The 15,692-nt window shown below is 45.9% G+C and overlaps 2 non-coding genes across 2 annotated transcripts; both read right to left on the reverse strand.

Moving 5' to 3' along the window:
- Positions 1 to 1,813: 1,813 nt before the first annotated feature.
- On the reverse strand, positions 1,814 to 1,886 carry TRNAT-CGU (transfer RNA threonine (anticodon CGU)). The gene has a single exon. It is a non-coding gene; the product is annotated as a tRNA-Thr (tRNA).
- Positions 1,887 to 2,270: 384 nt separating this feature from the next.
- On the reverse strand, positions 2,271 to 2,343 carry TRNAT-CGU (transfer RNA threonine (anticodon CGU)). The gene has a single exon. It is a non-coding gene; the product is annotated as a tRNA-Thr (tRNA).
- Positions 2,344 to 15,692: the final 13,349 nt, after the last annotated feature.

Genomic DNA, 15,692 nt, shown 5'->3' on the forward strand with positions numbered 1-15,692 from the left:
GTGGCAAAGGAGACGTGTTGCGACGCCATGGTGAAGGAGAATGGGGAACACGAGGTGGTGGAGGCGTCAAACTCCTGTCAGATGTAGGGGAGTAGTTCCGGAAGCTGCGTGTCCAGTAGTCGTCGCGAAGCAGCAGGTGTGTTGCCTTAGGGTCGTCGTACGGTCGATCGGACGATCGTGTGAAGTGTGGTGGTGGGCCATAATACGTTGCTCGCAGGTCATCGCGAAGTCGTTTGGAAGGCCGTGCAAAATGTGGTGGGTAGCCATACCGTGGGGCTACACGTCGACGGTTGAAAAATCGCGAAATATGTCCTGGTACACCACAGGAGTAGCAAACTGTGAGAGGTCGAAACTCTCTTTGTTCGTCGATGAATCTAACATCGTCTTCCCTGGCGTAGTGGGTCGGTTCGTTCCGTATATCATAGTTATATACCGGGTGTCGCGAAGAAGGCGGACGCTGGGGGCGTCGGTCATGGCGAGGAGCTGACAAGCGTGGTGCTCTCCTTGGCTGTGGGGGTGCGCTGTACTCAACAGCTGCTGCACTAACCATCAATTGCCAAGGGGTCGTAGAAGGCGGCGGCGCAGTCACAGCCTTACGTGACACATATACCGAATGTTGGTCGTTTACAGAATGGTGATCAACTGCTCTCTATAGCGAAAAAGTTCTTCGCGAACAATCTCTCGAATCGTCGAGGACAGGTCTGGGCAGGTGCTCGTGTCAATGCTGGACCCGTTGTAACATTTGTGAGCCGCCCGAATTTTGGAGCAATCCTGCGCATTTTCAGCTGTTCGAAAGTTCGGCAATGCCGAATCACGTCGGACACCGAGCTCAGGTGCTCTTTTCCGATGAGAAAATTATAGACAGCTTCAGCTATGCCTTTCAGCAAATGCCCTACTTTGTGATCTTCTGACATCTCATCATTGACCACCTTGCAGAGCTTCAGCACATCCTCTATATACGTGGTACATGTCTCACCTGGAAGCTGCGCGAGTTGAGACAATGTCTGCTCTGTCCGCTACCTTTTGACGCTCGAGTCGCCAAAACACGCTTTCAGCTCTGCAACAAAAACGTCCCACGTCGTCAGTGCGTCGTCGTGGTTTTCGTACCACACGAGCGCAGTATTCGTAAGGCAAAAGACCGCATTGCTGAGCTTAGCGGCGGCATCCCAGCCGTTGGACTTGCTGACTCGCTTGTACTGGAAAAGCCACGCGTCGACATCCTCTCCCGATTTTCCTCCAAAGGTTGGCGGGACTCGGTAGTAGGGCACGGAACCCATTGAAGTTGGCCTTGAAGCATTAGATGGCTGATCTTGGGCCATTACGATCGGCGCAGGCGGGAGCCCGGCAAGGCGGCGGCTGCGGCGTAGTCCAGGTAGTGAAGCTCCCGTCGTGGGCTTGTCTTACCCAGCACGCTTCCACCAATGTGTTACGCAAAAGGAGGACCAGGAGGTATACGGCTGAAGGGGGCCGTTTATTTTGGTCGAGAAGAGAAGCGCCGGAGCGGCCAACAGGTTGATGATCGCAGTGTCGTCGTCTTCTTTCTTTCTTCAGCTTGGGGCAGCCAGCATGTTCAGCCATCTTCGTTTTCTTCCCAGGCATGCGTAACAATACATACATACATACATATATATATATATATATATATATATATATATAAGGGAAAGAAGTGTATACCTAAGGGCTCGTTTTTCCGTGTTTTTAACACAATAATAATGAGATATAACAGACAGTAATGCCAAGGAATGTACAGGGGAAGTTATTAACATTAATGGAATGTAAATAAGAAGAAAGAAAAGTGGATGAAAAAATTACCAACTGTAAGCAGGAATCGAACCTACGACCTTCGAATTACGCGTTCGATGCTCTAACCACTGAGCTATTACAGCGGCACTCCCTCCATCCACTTTTTTTGGGTTTATCTGTGAATTTAGAAGTAGGAGCGACAGTCAGCGCCATCTATAAGCCAAACAACGAGTGTGAACACACTCCTATGCGCATGTTTGGCGTCACGTAGCACGTGAACTTATTATGAGCGGGCAGCTGATTAATTGTCCCTCTTATACAACCTAAACACACCAAGTCTGCCAGTACGAGACCCTCGTTCAATGAAATAAGGGAAAGAAGTGTATACCTAAGGGCTCGTTTTTCCGTGTTTTTAACACAATAATAATGAGATATAACAGACAGTAATGCCAAGGAATGTACAGGGGAAGTTATTAACATTAATGGAATGTAAATAAGAAGAAAGAAAAGTGGATGAAAAAATTACCAACTGTAAGCAGGAATCGAACCTACGACCTTCGAATTACGCGTTCGATGCTCTAACCACTGAGCTATTACAGCGGCACTCCCTCCATCCACTTTTTTTGGGTTTATCTGTGAATTTAGAAGTAGGAGCGACAGTCAGCGCCATCTATAAGCCAAACAACGAGTGTGAACACACTCTTATGCGCATGTTTGGCGTCACGTAGCACGTGAACTTATTAGGTTCGATCACGATTAGGTTCGTAGCACGTGAACTTATTAGGTCGTAGGTTCGATTCCTGCTTACAGTTGGTAATTTTTTCATCCACTTTTCTTTCTTCTTATTTACATTCCATTAATGTTAATAACTTCCCCTGTACATTCCTTGGCATTACTGTCTGTTATATCTCATTATATATATATATATATATATATATATATATATATATATATATATATATATATATATATATATATATATATATATATATATATATATATTGTGGGCATTTGTTACTTGCATCGTCCTCATCCCTGCATGATCACAATCACCATCATCCGCTTGTCTCTTTGTCCTCATTGCCACTCTGGTTCATCATCATCGTCATCGTCTGTGTACTGGCTCTGCCCGTTCGTTTTGCGAGGTCTTTCCTCAATTAAACGCTGTCGCAACCCAGACTACCAAGACTTCATACGTGGTGGAGGTGGATTTTCGGTCCTCTTACCTCCCGCAGCCCGCTCTACCCGCTGGAGCTTCGTTCAGGCCGCCGATTGCGCCCACTGTCAGGCAGCATGTCCCAGACCGAGCCTACCGGCGCTCATGTCATCAACCACGCACCGACGCAAGCTGCCCCTCCTATTTACATACACGGACATCAGCGGGAACCCCCGCTCTTCGCTGGTCGTCGTGGAGAAGACGTAGAAGATTGGCTCGAGGACTACGACCGCGTAAGTGTCGCTAATCGGTGGGACGAGGCCGCCAAACTGCGTTCCGTCCCATTTTATCTGACCGGAGTCGCAAAGACATGGTATTTTAACCACGTCATTGACTTACCCGGCTGGGCTACCTTCCAGCAGCAGCTGCGACACGTTTTTGGCACCCCGGACGTTCGATCCGCCGTCGCGAAGAGGACACTTGATACTCGCCGACAACATCCCGGTGAATCGTACACTTCCTACATCGAGGATGTCCTCGCACTGTGCCGGCGTGTCAATCAATTCATGCCGGAATCGGACAAAGTGCGCCACATATTGAAAGGCATTGGGCCTGTTGCCTTTAATGCACTCGCTGTGCAAAACCCAGCTACCATCGCTGATGTCGTGACGACATGCCAGCGCCTTGATGCGCTGGACTCCGTTCGCCTCCAACCAGACATTGGCGACCACCACTCCACGTCAGATGGCCACCTGCGCGACCTTATCCGGGACATTATACGCGAAGAATTGCGGTCCATGGGCTTCACACCTCCTACACCACGACCTACACAGCCTTCGGGAATGCCCTTACGTGACATAATCAGGGAGGAACTTACAACGCTGACCGGCGTTGCGCCCGTACAGCCCGTATATATATATATATATATATATATATATATATATATATATATATATATATATATATATATATATATATATATATATATATATATATATATATATATATATATATATATTCCGCTATCACAGTTTGATGAAGGTATTAGAGTTAGTTTGATATGCATTACACCGCCATGGCTCGTACCCACTCAGGGGAATCGCAGTAGAAGCAACGTTGTCTTCCTTTTCTACCCGCGCCACCCTTGTTTTTCCTGGTAGTGACACTTCGTATCATTCCTCCTGTCTCTGACGAAGCCCTCTGGGCGAGTCATTCTACTATCCTTCGTGTAAACGGCTTCAGGCGGGCAACATGCGTCACCTCTGTCTTGCATGAACGTCGGCCATTAGTGGTGACACGGGCAATTTCATTGTTAACCTCGCTGAGATGATGGAGTATCACGAACGGACTGGCGTAGTGTGCGAGTAGCTTTTGGCTCAAGCCACGTCTGCGTATAGGGGTCCACACCCACTCTAGATCACCGGGGGCATAGGTTACGTGCCAGTGTTACTGTCGTAGCAAGTTTTGAAGGACTCTTGCACTGCCAGGGTACGTAAGCAGGCAAGTCGACGTGTATATTCCGCACGAAACAAAGCTTCCGCAATTGTTAAATTGTCATGGACGGCAAAAGGAAAGATAGTGTCCAGAGTATGTCGAGGTAAGCGAGCGTAGAGCAGATAGAAAGGGCTGTAGCCTGTCGTTTCGTGTTTCGCCATGTTGAAGGCGCACGTACTTCATATCAGTTTTTGTGGTTGGAGGTGACGTACATTGACAACATGTTGATGAACGTTCCGTTTGTGTGCTCGGTGAGGCCGTTAGTTTGTGGATGATACGCAGTTGAGTGTTGGAAGTTGGAGGCACACAAAAGACGTAATGATTCCACAATATCAGTGGTAAATTGTCATCCATGGTCACTTATTATCACACGAGGTGGCCCGTGTCGGAGGATGACTGAATGCAACAGGAACTCCAAAACCTGGACTGCCGTGGCAGAGGATAAGGCAGCCGTCTCGCAGTACCACGTCAGGTAGTCGGCGCATAAAATTATCCACCGGTTACCTTTTGAGGAGCGTGGAAATGGTCCCATCAGATCAATGCCGACCTTTTCAAAAGGGGAACCGGGGAAGTTTTACGGGTTGCAGGTGAACTAGACCCGAGGTGTGCCGCTTGTGGCTCCTACCCTGCGTACAGCTGGCCACGTAGTTTTGAATTGTCTTGCTCATTTTCGGCCAATATTACTGCTCTTTCGTGCGATAAATTGTTTATTTATTTATTTATTTACAGTACCTACAGCGCCCGTGAGTGGCATTAGTGTAGGGGGAGATAACGATTTCGAAATGCAGAAACGCGACAGTTCATTAACACTGAGTTGAACATAAAAGAATACAGATACATAATAAAGCATCCAATGGTGACACGTAATAAACATTGACGTGTGTGAAGGTAAAAAAAAAACGTGCGGTTCCTAGATGACCAGAGGTGGGATCATCATGCGTGAGACGCAGAACAGACGTTTGGAGGGACGCAGGAACAACCGCAGCAAAAAGCGGGCGCCCGTCATGGACAACTTTCACTGGTAAAAAAGACCACTTCGGACGCAGAATCGGCCTTCACTTAATGACTTTCTTGCTCCGGGGAAGAGAGCTTTCAAGTTTGAGTCATTACGCTGCTCAGCGGCGAAAGTCACGGCATCGGGAAAGCCAGACGACAGAGAAGTGATAGGGTGGTCAAAGTTATCGGCTTCACAATCTGTCGTCGGTAGCGGCATCCTGGAGAGGCAATCCGTATCAGCGTGTAGACGGCCAATCTTGTATGAAATGGTGAAGACACATTCTTGCAAACGAATGGCCCATCGTGCGAGGCGGCCGGAAGGGTCAAGAAGGTGGACCAGTCAACACAGGGAATGGTGATCTGTGACGATAGTGAACGGGAGACCATAGATGTATGAGCGACACCGTTGTACGGCAAATACTACCGCTAGGCATTCCTATTCGGTCACTGTGTAGTTGCGTTTAGGCTTGCTTAAAGAACGACTTGCGTACGCCACAACGTGTTTTTTATTGCCAGAACGCTGAACGAGAACGGCACCGATACCGACGCCACTTGCTTCTGTGTGAATTTCCTTGTGCTACGAAGGGTTGAAGTGCAGAAGTATTGGCTGCGAAGTTTACAAACAATTCAGCTGGTGAAAAGTGGCATCAGACTCGGAGGTCCACTGAAACAGGCTGTTCTTGCGTAGAAGACTCGTCAGGGGGTGAACGACATCCGCAAAACTGGATATGAGCCGGCGGGAATACGAGCACAGCCCGATAAAGCTACGCAGTTGTTTCACATATTTAGGACACTTGAACAATTAAACGGCCGCGGCCTCTTAGGGGTCAGGTCTAATGCTATCTTTGTCGACGAGATGTCCCAACACTAATGTCTGTCGCTCACCAAAGTGGCACTTTTTTAAATTCAATACAAGGCTAGCTTTTTCAATGCAGTTGAGCACGAGGTGCAGGCGGGTGTTGTGCTCCTCAAACGTACGTCCAAAAATTACGACTTCTTCAAGGTAACACATGCATATATGCCATTTTAAACCACGCAATATAGAGTCCACAAATCTTTCGAATTTCGTAGGAGCATTACAAAATCCGAATGACATAACGTTGAACTCGTAAATTCCTTTGGTCGTAACGAATGCCGTCTTTTCTTTGTCAGATGCGTGCATCAAAACCTGATCTCATGTCAACGGACGAAACGTAGGACGTGGAATGCAGGCAGTCTAGAGCGTCATCGATGCGCAGAAGTGGATAGACGTCTTTCTTGCTATCAGAATTCAGTCGGCGGTAGTCAACGAAAAATATCCACGTACCACCCTTCTTCCTCACTAGAATGACGGGAGCAGCCCACGCACTTGCCGATTCTTGTATTATTCCCTTCTCCAGCATTTCTTGGACTGGCTCGTCGATGATCTTGCGCTCCGATGGTGCCACTCGGTAAGGTTTCTGCCTAATGGGATGCGCCGACTTGGTGTGGATCTGATGACGTATCCGGGACGCTGGGATTAAGGGCCTTTGGATGTTTTTAGAAAAATCAAACAATTTCGAGTGCTTGGGTAGAACGCCGAGCAGTGTATGACGTTCGCTTTGGTCAAGTGACTTGCTGACACTATACAATGGGGAATGAGGATGTTCTTTTTCAGGCATGCCAAGTGAATTTGGCATCCTCTGAACCTTTTAAGCCTAGATGTTCATTTTGGCTTGTAGCATCAACAAGCGCACCAGCGTTGCAGATGATTCGGGTCTAAATACTGCAAGTTTCATGCCGTCTGGCAAAACTACAGGCTCCATGGAACTGTTTATTGTCCACACACCTGCCCGTCCATCAAGGACTGACACTATACAATGAAGAACTAGGATGTTTTTTTTTTCAGGCATGCCAAATAAATTGCTTCGAGCATGGCGTCAAACGTGCCACAGTTGTTACTGGAACATGTCACGGGAACACACACAGCAGAAAATGCAGGAACGACTGTGTCCACGGAGACGGAAAAGATGGATTCCTCCAGACAGGAATTCTCCAAGAGCACCGTTGGGAAAGTGCCGTCTATAGAAAGGTACCCACTTCTGCAGCTTACAGTTGCCCCACACTCGCACAAGAAGTCGATACCCAAGATAACGTCATGTGTAGACCGCGGAATAACCGCAAACTCTGTGCAAAACTCCTTACCACACAGCGAGACGTCCACAGTACAATATCCAACCGGACACAACACGTGACCGCTTACACCACAAATAGTCACCCCATGGTTCAGGCAAAACATCACTTTTGGTCCTTGCAGGTTCTTTAAATTTTCACTCATCACCGAGACTGTCGCGCCTGTATCCACAAGTGCCATAGTAGCCACTCCATCGACAACTACATTAACTTTGTTCTTCAACATAAACGCTGACGGGGGTATATCTGTAGATAGCACCTGTGATCTCGCGACCTCACCCCCACTGGCCGCACCGACTAGCTTTCCGGCGACGGTGTACGTGCGCGTCGCCGAGGCGACGGTGATCGTGGAGCACGGGGAGCTGGTGGTGGCGCCAAACCTCGATCAGAGGCCGGCAATGGGTAGCGTGACCCGGTAGGTGCGTGTGGTTTTCGTGACATGGCGAGCGGATGGTTGGAAGGTTGGTGAGACATATAGCAAGACTGTCACTGATATGGGCGGTGGTCACAAAAACGTGCGATGTGACCAGAGATGCCACAGTTGTAGCACAACGGAATCGGTCGAGGGGAACGTGGCTGCTCAGAGTAACGACTCCTCTCGGAAGGCATGGGATATTGGTTCCAGCCTTCAGGGGCACACTCTAGGTAGGTGATGTTGGGTAAACAGGTGGGCGAAAACTTAGTTCGTAGTTTGAAGGTGGTTGACGTGGGATTCGAGCCTGCCGTGTGCCTTGATTCATAAGCGTCTGCTGCGTTGATCGATGCTTGCCATGGTGGAAGAGAAACAGGAGTCTGCACACGTTCTTCTTCGCTTGCGTACGCATTTTGAAAATCGCTGGGTCGATGATAGCTCTGCTGACATCAAAGCAGCTCTTCTCTGACAATCTTCGTATGGTCAAAGCAAGGTCGTTAGGCGGCACTGTTTCAACACTAGCCACAGCGGGTACGATGTACAGGCGGCCGAATTTCGGAGAAGTTCGTCGCATCTTGAGGGATTCAAAGGTACGACAGTGCTTCATCACGTCGGACATGGAGTTGAAGCAGTCTTTCCCAATTAAGAAGTTGTACACGTCTTCGGCTATAACCTTGAGAACGTGTCCAACCTTGTCTTCTTCAGACATCCTTGCATTCACGATGTTGCACAGCTTCAAGATTTCTTCAATGTACGCCGTACATGTTTCTCCTAGAAGCTGTGCCCTCTGAGACAATGTCTGCTCTGCGCGTCTCTTCTTTGCATTAGAATCACCGAAGCACTTTTGCACTTCTTCAACAAAACAATCCCAAGTCGTGAACATGTCCTCATGGTTCTCGTACCACATGAGGGCGGTGTCAGTTAACGAGAATACAACATGATTGAGCTGCTCGTTCGAAACCAGACATTTCTTCTGCTCATCCTCTTGTAGTTCTTGAGTCACACGTTAGCGTCTTCTCCTGAGGTCCCGCCGAAGTTTGGTGACACTCTGTAGTACGGCACGGAACCCATCGGAGTTGGCCTCGAAGCGTTGGATGGCAGCTCTTGGGCCATTACGATCGGCGAAGGTGGAAGTCCGGTGAGGCGGTGGCTGCGACGAAGTCCTGGTAGTGAAGCTCCCGTCTTTGGGTTCGTCCTACCCAGCACCATCCACCAAATTGTTACGTATCGTAAGGTAAATTAACGGGTGGCGCTTTAATGCGCACCAGGTCCACGATCACAGTATGATGATGATGATGACCATTACACCACCATGGCTCGTACCCACTCAGGGGAATCGTAGTAGAAGCAACGTCGTCTATATATATATATATATGTGACGCTTCACAGGTGAATGGGGGAAAGGAAGATGAGGAAGACGAAGGGTCAGAATAAACTGGTGTTCTGACTGACGCCATGTCTCACCCGTTACACTAAGTCGACAGGATCTAACGCAGCAACATCACGAGCCCACCAAAGAAGATGATCAGCCTGCCGAAATACACCGGAGCTGAAGACGACGTCCCTGTTGACAAGTGGTTGCACCTCTTCGAAACGAAGGCGAGCAACGTCAGCTGGTCCGAACGAGATCGCATCAACTGCATCATCGAGTACCTGGAAGGTGAGGCATTCCGCTGGTACCTCACCGAGATTTTCGACGCAGAAGATACGTGGGAAGGCATCAAAACAAGCATGATATCACGATTTTCTGCACCTGTTAGCGACCCTTTCCGCCAATTCATACACTGCAGGCTCAAAAGAGAACAGCGCATCAGGCACTACTACGAAGAGAAGACACACCTTGGTCGCCTCGCAGGCTTAAAAGACATTCACATAGTATCAGGATTGACTGATGGTGTACCTGAAGAGATCGAAAGGTGCCTCGCTGGATTGACGCTTACCACCCCAGCCAAGTGGCTTGCTGCTGCGCTTCAAGCGGAAGACTGTGTCCACGGAGATGCTTCCCAACACTCGTCAAAACGGCAGCTCATGCGTCGAGAGCCTCATTCTACGCGACCATGGCTCCCTACAGGATTGATGCGCACCCCTCACAGTGAGTGCCGACATTGTGCATCTACTGGTTTGCCAAATCAGTTTCACTGGCACAATGAGTGCCCTCGTCGTAAAATGGTGTCTGCTCTAACTGACAACCAGGGAAACGAAGAGGGCGGCCCAAAGGCTCATTAATACGTTTTGGTGCGTTTGTGAACGGACACATAGTGAACGCAACTCTGGATACAGGAGCGACTATTACCTGTATCAATGAAGTTGTGTTCAAAAAACTCAAGCTGCAGTTGCTCAAGGATTCATGTATTAGTGTCCAACAAGTCACCTCAACCACAAAAACTTTGGGCCGCGTACACATACAGTTGGGAATAGGGAAGTTAAAGCGGGCAGTCCAAGCACACGTTTTACCAGGCATGAAGACTGAATTCTTGCTAGGCTTGGACAACGCCTCCTTTTTCAACCTGTCACTGGATTTAAACACAATGACTTTGTTTCAAGACAACAAAGCTTTGCAGAATTCCTTTCAAACACAAAAGTGTGTCTTCAGCGCCGATACAACCCCTCTCCAAGCCGTTGATGTCACGCACCTTCCACCATCGCAACAAGCTGCTTTGGGAGAGGTGCTTCACAATTACGAAGACATTTTCTCAAAGTCTCAGATGGACTTCGGATGTATCGCGGAGGAACGACACTGCATTGCCCTCAGCAACAACGTGCCTATCCACAGACCACCGTATCGATGCTCCCTGGCAGACAAAGAGGAAATTGTCAAGCAAGTGGACTTACTTCTCAAGAAAGGTGTAGTGCGTCCATCTTTTCCCCATACGCGGCTTCAGTCATTCTTGCAGAGAAAAAAGGTGAAGGACGCACACGTTTATGCATTGATTATCGAAAACTTAACTCTGTCACTGTGCCTGACTACCAACCTATTCCGCGTATAGACGATGTTCTAGACTACCTGGGAAAATCGAAATATTTTTCGACATTGGATATCACATCAGGCTATTGGCATGTCAAAATGAACCCAGAGGACATCCCAAAAACAGCTTTCGTCACGCCGAATGGCCATTATGAGTGGCTTGTTATGCCTTTCGGTTTGAGAAATGCTCCTGCTACATTCGAAAGAGCTGTGAAATCAGTTATCAGAAAACATAACTTAAAGAATGTCGTTAATTATTTTGATGATATTGTAGTCTTCTCCGACACATTTACTGAGCACATACAGCACCTCCAAGCTCTATTGCATGCCCTAAAATGGAGAATATAAAACTTAAATTGAAGAAATGCCATTTTGCCCAAGATTCTATTGAATATCTGGGTCACAGAGTGTCGCACGGTACAGTGTCGCCTATACGAAGAAACATAGAAGCTGTATTGCGATTCCCAAGACCGAAATCCCCGAAAGAGCTTCAGCGTTTTTTAGGCACCACCAACGTTTACCGCCAGTTTATACCGCACTTCAGTGACATAGTTTTCCCACTTACGAAGCTGTTGAAGAAGGACACACCATGGGAATGGGATTCCTCATGTGAACAAGCCTTTGAGAACATGAAATACTGTCTGACCAAAGAACCCATTTTACGAATTTTGTCTTGCGAGAAGCCATGCATTCTTTATTGCGACGCATCTAACGTAGGCGTAGGTGCAGTTCTGAAGCAAAGAGATCATGATGGTAAAGAACACCCCGTTGCCTATCACTCGCGTAAGCTACTCACGCACGAATTAAATTATGCCATTACAGAGCTCGAATGCCTCGCTATAATTGACGCTGTTGACAAGTGGCACTGCTACCTACATGGACGACCATTCACTGTTGTCACCGATCATGCTGCTTTACAATGGCTCAGAAACATAAAAAACCCACATGGCCGGCCCTTTCGATGGTCTTTGAAGCTTTCGATGTATGACGTTAACATTCGACATCAAAAAGGCAGCGAAAACATCGACGCGGACGCATTTTCGCGAAGCCCTATGGTTCAACTCCTTTCATTACCAGAACTCCAAACTTACCAGGATGACCGCCCTCGCTGCAAGTACACAACGGAAAACGGGGTCACTATCGTGACACGTAAAGGAATTCGCAAAGTGTACGTTCCTCTCAAGCTTCGACTGGGCCTTCTGCAGAAAGCACACTGTCAGTTCGGACACGTCGGAGTAAAAAAAACACTGGGCTTGTTGTCATCATCCTACTATTGGCCGGAAATCATCACAGACGTTTCATCCTACATCCGCCACTGTGACATATGTCAGCGTTGCAAGAAGCCGAAAACCAAGAGATTCGGATCTCTCGAGTCACTACCACCTGCAGAACAACCCTTTGATCTTTTAGCAATGGACACTATAGGTGGTTTTTCAGGATATGGCTCGACAAAGAAGTTTATTCACTTGGCGATCGACCACGCTACGCGGTATGTCTGGGCGTTTCCCCACAAGAACGAAACTTGTGACGCATACATTTCGTGCATCACCGCCATCTTTGCAGCAGGAAAACTCAAGAAATTCCTATCTGATCGTGGACCGGCTTTCACAGCTGGAAAATTCAAGCAGTTTCTAAAACGAAATGGTGTCCACCAATTGTTCACATCCTCCCAACACCCTCAATGTAATGGCATGAACGAACGTACAAATCAGACTATTGTAACCCGCCTAAAAATGAATGAGCAGCCACAGAAGTCTTGGGTCAAACATCTTTCGGATGTTGTCGATGAATACAACAGAACCCCACATGAAGTAACACGATATCCACCATCGTACCTAATGTATGGAATTCCTTCATACGACACAATTTTAGACGCACCAATGGAGAGTGTGCAAGAAGCAAGGAAAAGTGCAATCAAGAACACGCTTGCCTATCATGAGAAGAACAAGATAATCTACGACAAAAAATTCCTACCACAAGATCTCCAACCTGGTGAATTGGTCCTCTACGAAACACCTTGGCACCCGAACAAAGGAAAGCTCAGTTCACTCATGGAAGGACCTTACACAATTCTTCGCAGAGCCTCTTCTGTGAACTATGAGATCGACCGATGCGTAGCTCCGTTAAGCAGAACTACTGATATTGTGCACGTCAACAAACTGCGTCGCTACTATTGTCCCAATAAGTTGACGCTCTCTCGGGGGGAGGGGGAAACGTGTGACGCTTCACAGGTTAATGGGGGAAAGGAAGATGAGGAAGACGAAGGGTCAGAATAAACTGGTGTTCTGACTGACGCCATGTCTCATCCGTTACATATATATATATGTTGTGTTCATGAGTGCTCGGAAAGACTCGGCTTTTTCAATAGAAACCTCAATCAATCAATGAGTTTTCTCATGACAGCAATATATGAAACATACTTACGAGGATCCAAAAGTACGTGACTCTGACGGTATCATTGATTATGGTTACAAATGAATAAAACTATTATAAACAGCAGTCCGAAATGAAATGCCCAAACAAGGAATACACAACGCACATGGAAAGCAAAAATGCAAGAAACCAAAAACACAACGTAAAATGAGGCCAATTTAAATCAGCACAATTCTGGTACAACTGAAGAAACAAGGCATGCATAAAGTAGAATGAGAAACGAAAAGACATGGAACGAAAACACACATCTTAAGTACAGTATACACCAATACAAATTGGGTGGGTACAATCATAGAAAAATGAACTTCATAAATTAAACAAATATTGCTTCAATGAATTTTTTGATGAGATCAATGAAATTTTACAGTTTAATGGAGAGGGTAAGGAGCTCCTTAATGAGATGTCTTAGAACTGTGAGAACAATTTACCTTAGTTATTATGAACGTTAGGAAGCAGGAAGTTATTGTTAGCCGCAAACGTGATAGAGTTAGTATTTACTAAAGAACATTTTCAATAAAATTTGTAGAAAGGTTGTGTGTTAATTGTTGATACAGAAGCATAAATAGATTAAACCTAAATAGGGCACTGACAGTTAAGATATTGCAATGGAGAAGGTAAGTGAAGTTTCTGTCAGGAATACAGTAAAAAATAATGCGTAGAGCTCTATTTTGTAAATGCTGCAAGGATGAAAAATGACTCTGATAAGTATTGCTCCACGAACCGATACCATAACTGATTTTAGAGGCTGCATAAATGCGAAGTATAAAGAAACGAGTGCTTCGTGAGAAAAATATGAGCAAGCTTTAAAGTTCACGCGCAGTCCGAATGCTGCCATTTTTCTAACGTAAGCAATGTGGAGATTGAATTTAAGGTGAGTATCGAGTTGAACACAACACCATCATACGCTGTAACTTATATAAATGACATGAGAGACAACTGTGCTCCCCAGTGATGAAATTAGTTTGCAATAAGGTGATCTAAAAACCTTGAACTTAGATTCAGTTGAATTAATGTTTAGATTATTTTCTTGACTCCACATTGACACGTTACAAAGTGCAGCATGTAATTTACTAGTGATACTAGTAACACTTCTATCCGCAAAGAAATTGGTATTATTGTCAGCATAAAAAACGCAATGAGCCAAGTGTATAATGTCAGGAAGGTCGATAATATACAACAAAAACGTAAGGGACACAATAGTGAGCCTTGGGGAACCCTTTGATTTATTGTTTTAGTAGACAAAAATGAACCTGCTGTGTAGACAGCATGTTTTACGTTAACCGAGTAACTGTTTAAGAACTTGAGGGATGGACCCATGATATCGTATGCGTCAAGCTTCTTGGACAAAATGAAAAGTATTAGTGGTGTAGAATGCCTTTAATAAATCCAAGAAAACTGACCTGACGATACACTATGAATCAATGGAGCCTTTGGTGTAGTCAGAAAGAAAAAGAAGGGCAAAGTTAATTGAATTTTCAGAGCGAGAGCCAAATTGACCGGCTTTAATACAATAAATTTATTCAGATACTAATTTAGCCAAGCTATAAATAATTTTTCGATGAATTTACTCAGATAAGAAAGAATACAGATCGATCGATAATTGGAAACACAATGTTTATCACCTTTTTTAAACACTGAAAGTGCTTTGACTATCTTAAGAGAAGTAGGAAAATGCCATGCTTGAACGCAAGATTTATAATTGCAGCTAGTGAATCATAAAGAACATCTACTGCAAGATTTAGGTGGCGTGCAGAAAGGCTATCTATGCCAGGGCTGGTCTCCTCAAGAGTTTTGATTTCTGTTGGTACATCATCAAGGCTCACGCAGGAAAAGAAATAAAGAAATCAAGGTTAGAACGCTGCAGATTACAGTGTGACCTTCTTTGTTTCCGACTAAAAAATGCAAAAGTTCGTTGCTAAAAGCACAAGCAACACGTTCAGGGTTATAATATGCAATGCCGCTATACATCACTTTCTGGAAAGATGAACTATGTGGTGATAGATTTTGAAAATCATTTAACGGTTGCTATTGTCTTTTAGAGTTGTTACTTTCATTAGATAATTGTCCATTATAATAATTTTTATTAGCATTTTTCAAGAGACATGAAAGAACACTGGAATATTTTTGCAACGTTGAACTTAAGCAGCGTTAAATGGTTGTCTTTTTTTAAAGTAAAAGTAATCTTTTTTACTCATAGTTTTCAACAGTCCTGGGGATACCCATCGGCTTTTATGATATTTGTATTTCTTTTTACATTTACCTATCTTTGTACCCTTATCTACGGCTTTATTGAAACGTACAGAGAGCATGTTAAATGCCTCGTCTACATTGCGTATTGACGA

The sequence above is a fragment of the Rhipicephalus microplus genome, chromosome X (genome assembly GCF_043290135.1).
Source record: "Rhipicephalus microplus isolate Deutch F79 chromosome X, USDA_Rmic, whole genome shotgun sequence".
Lineage (NCBI taxonomy): Eukaryota > Metazoa > Arthropoda > Arachnida > Ixodida > Ixodidae > Rhipicephalus > Rhipicephalus microplus.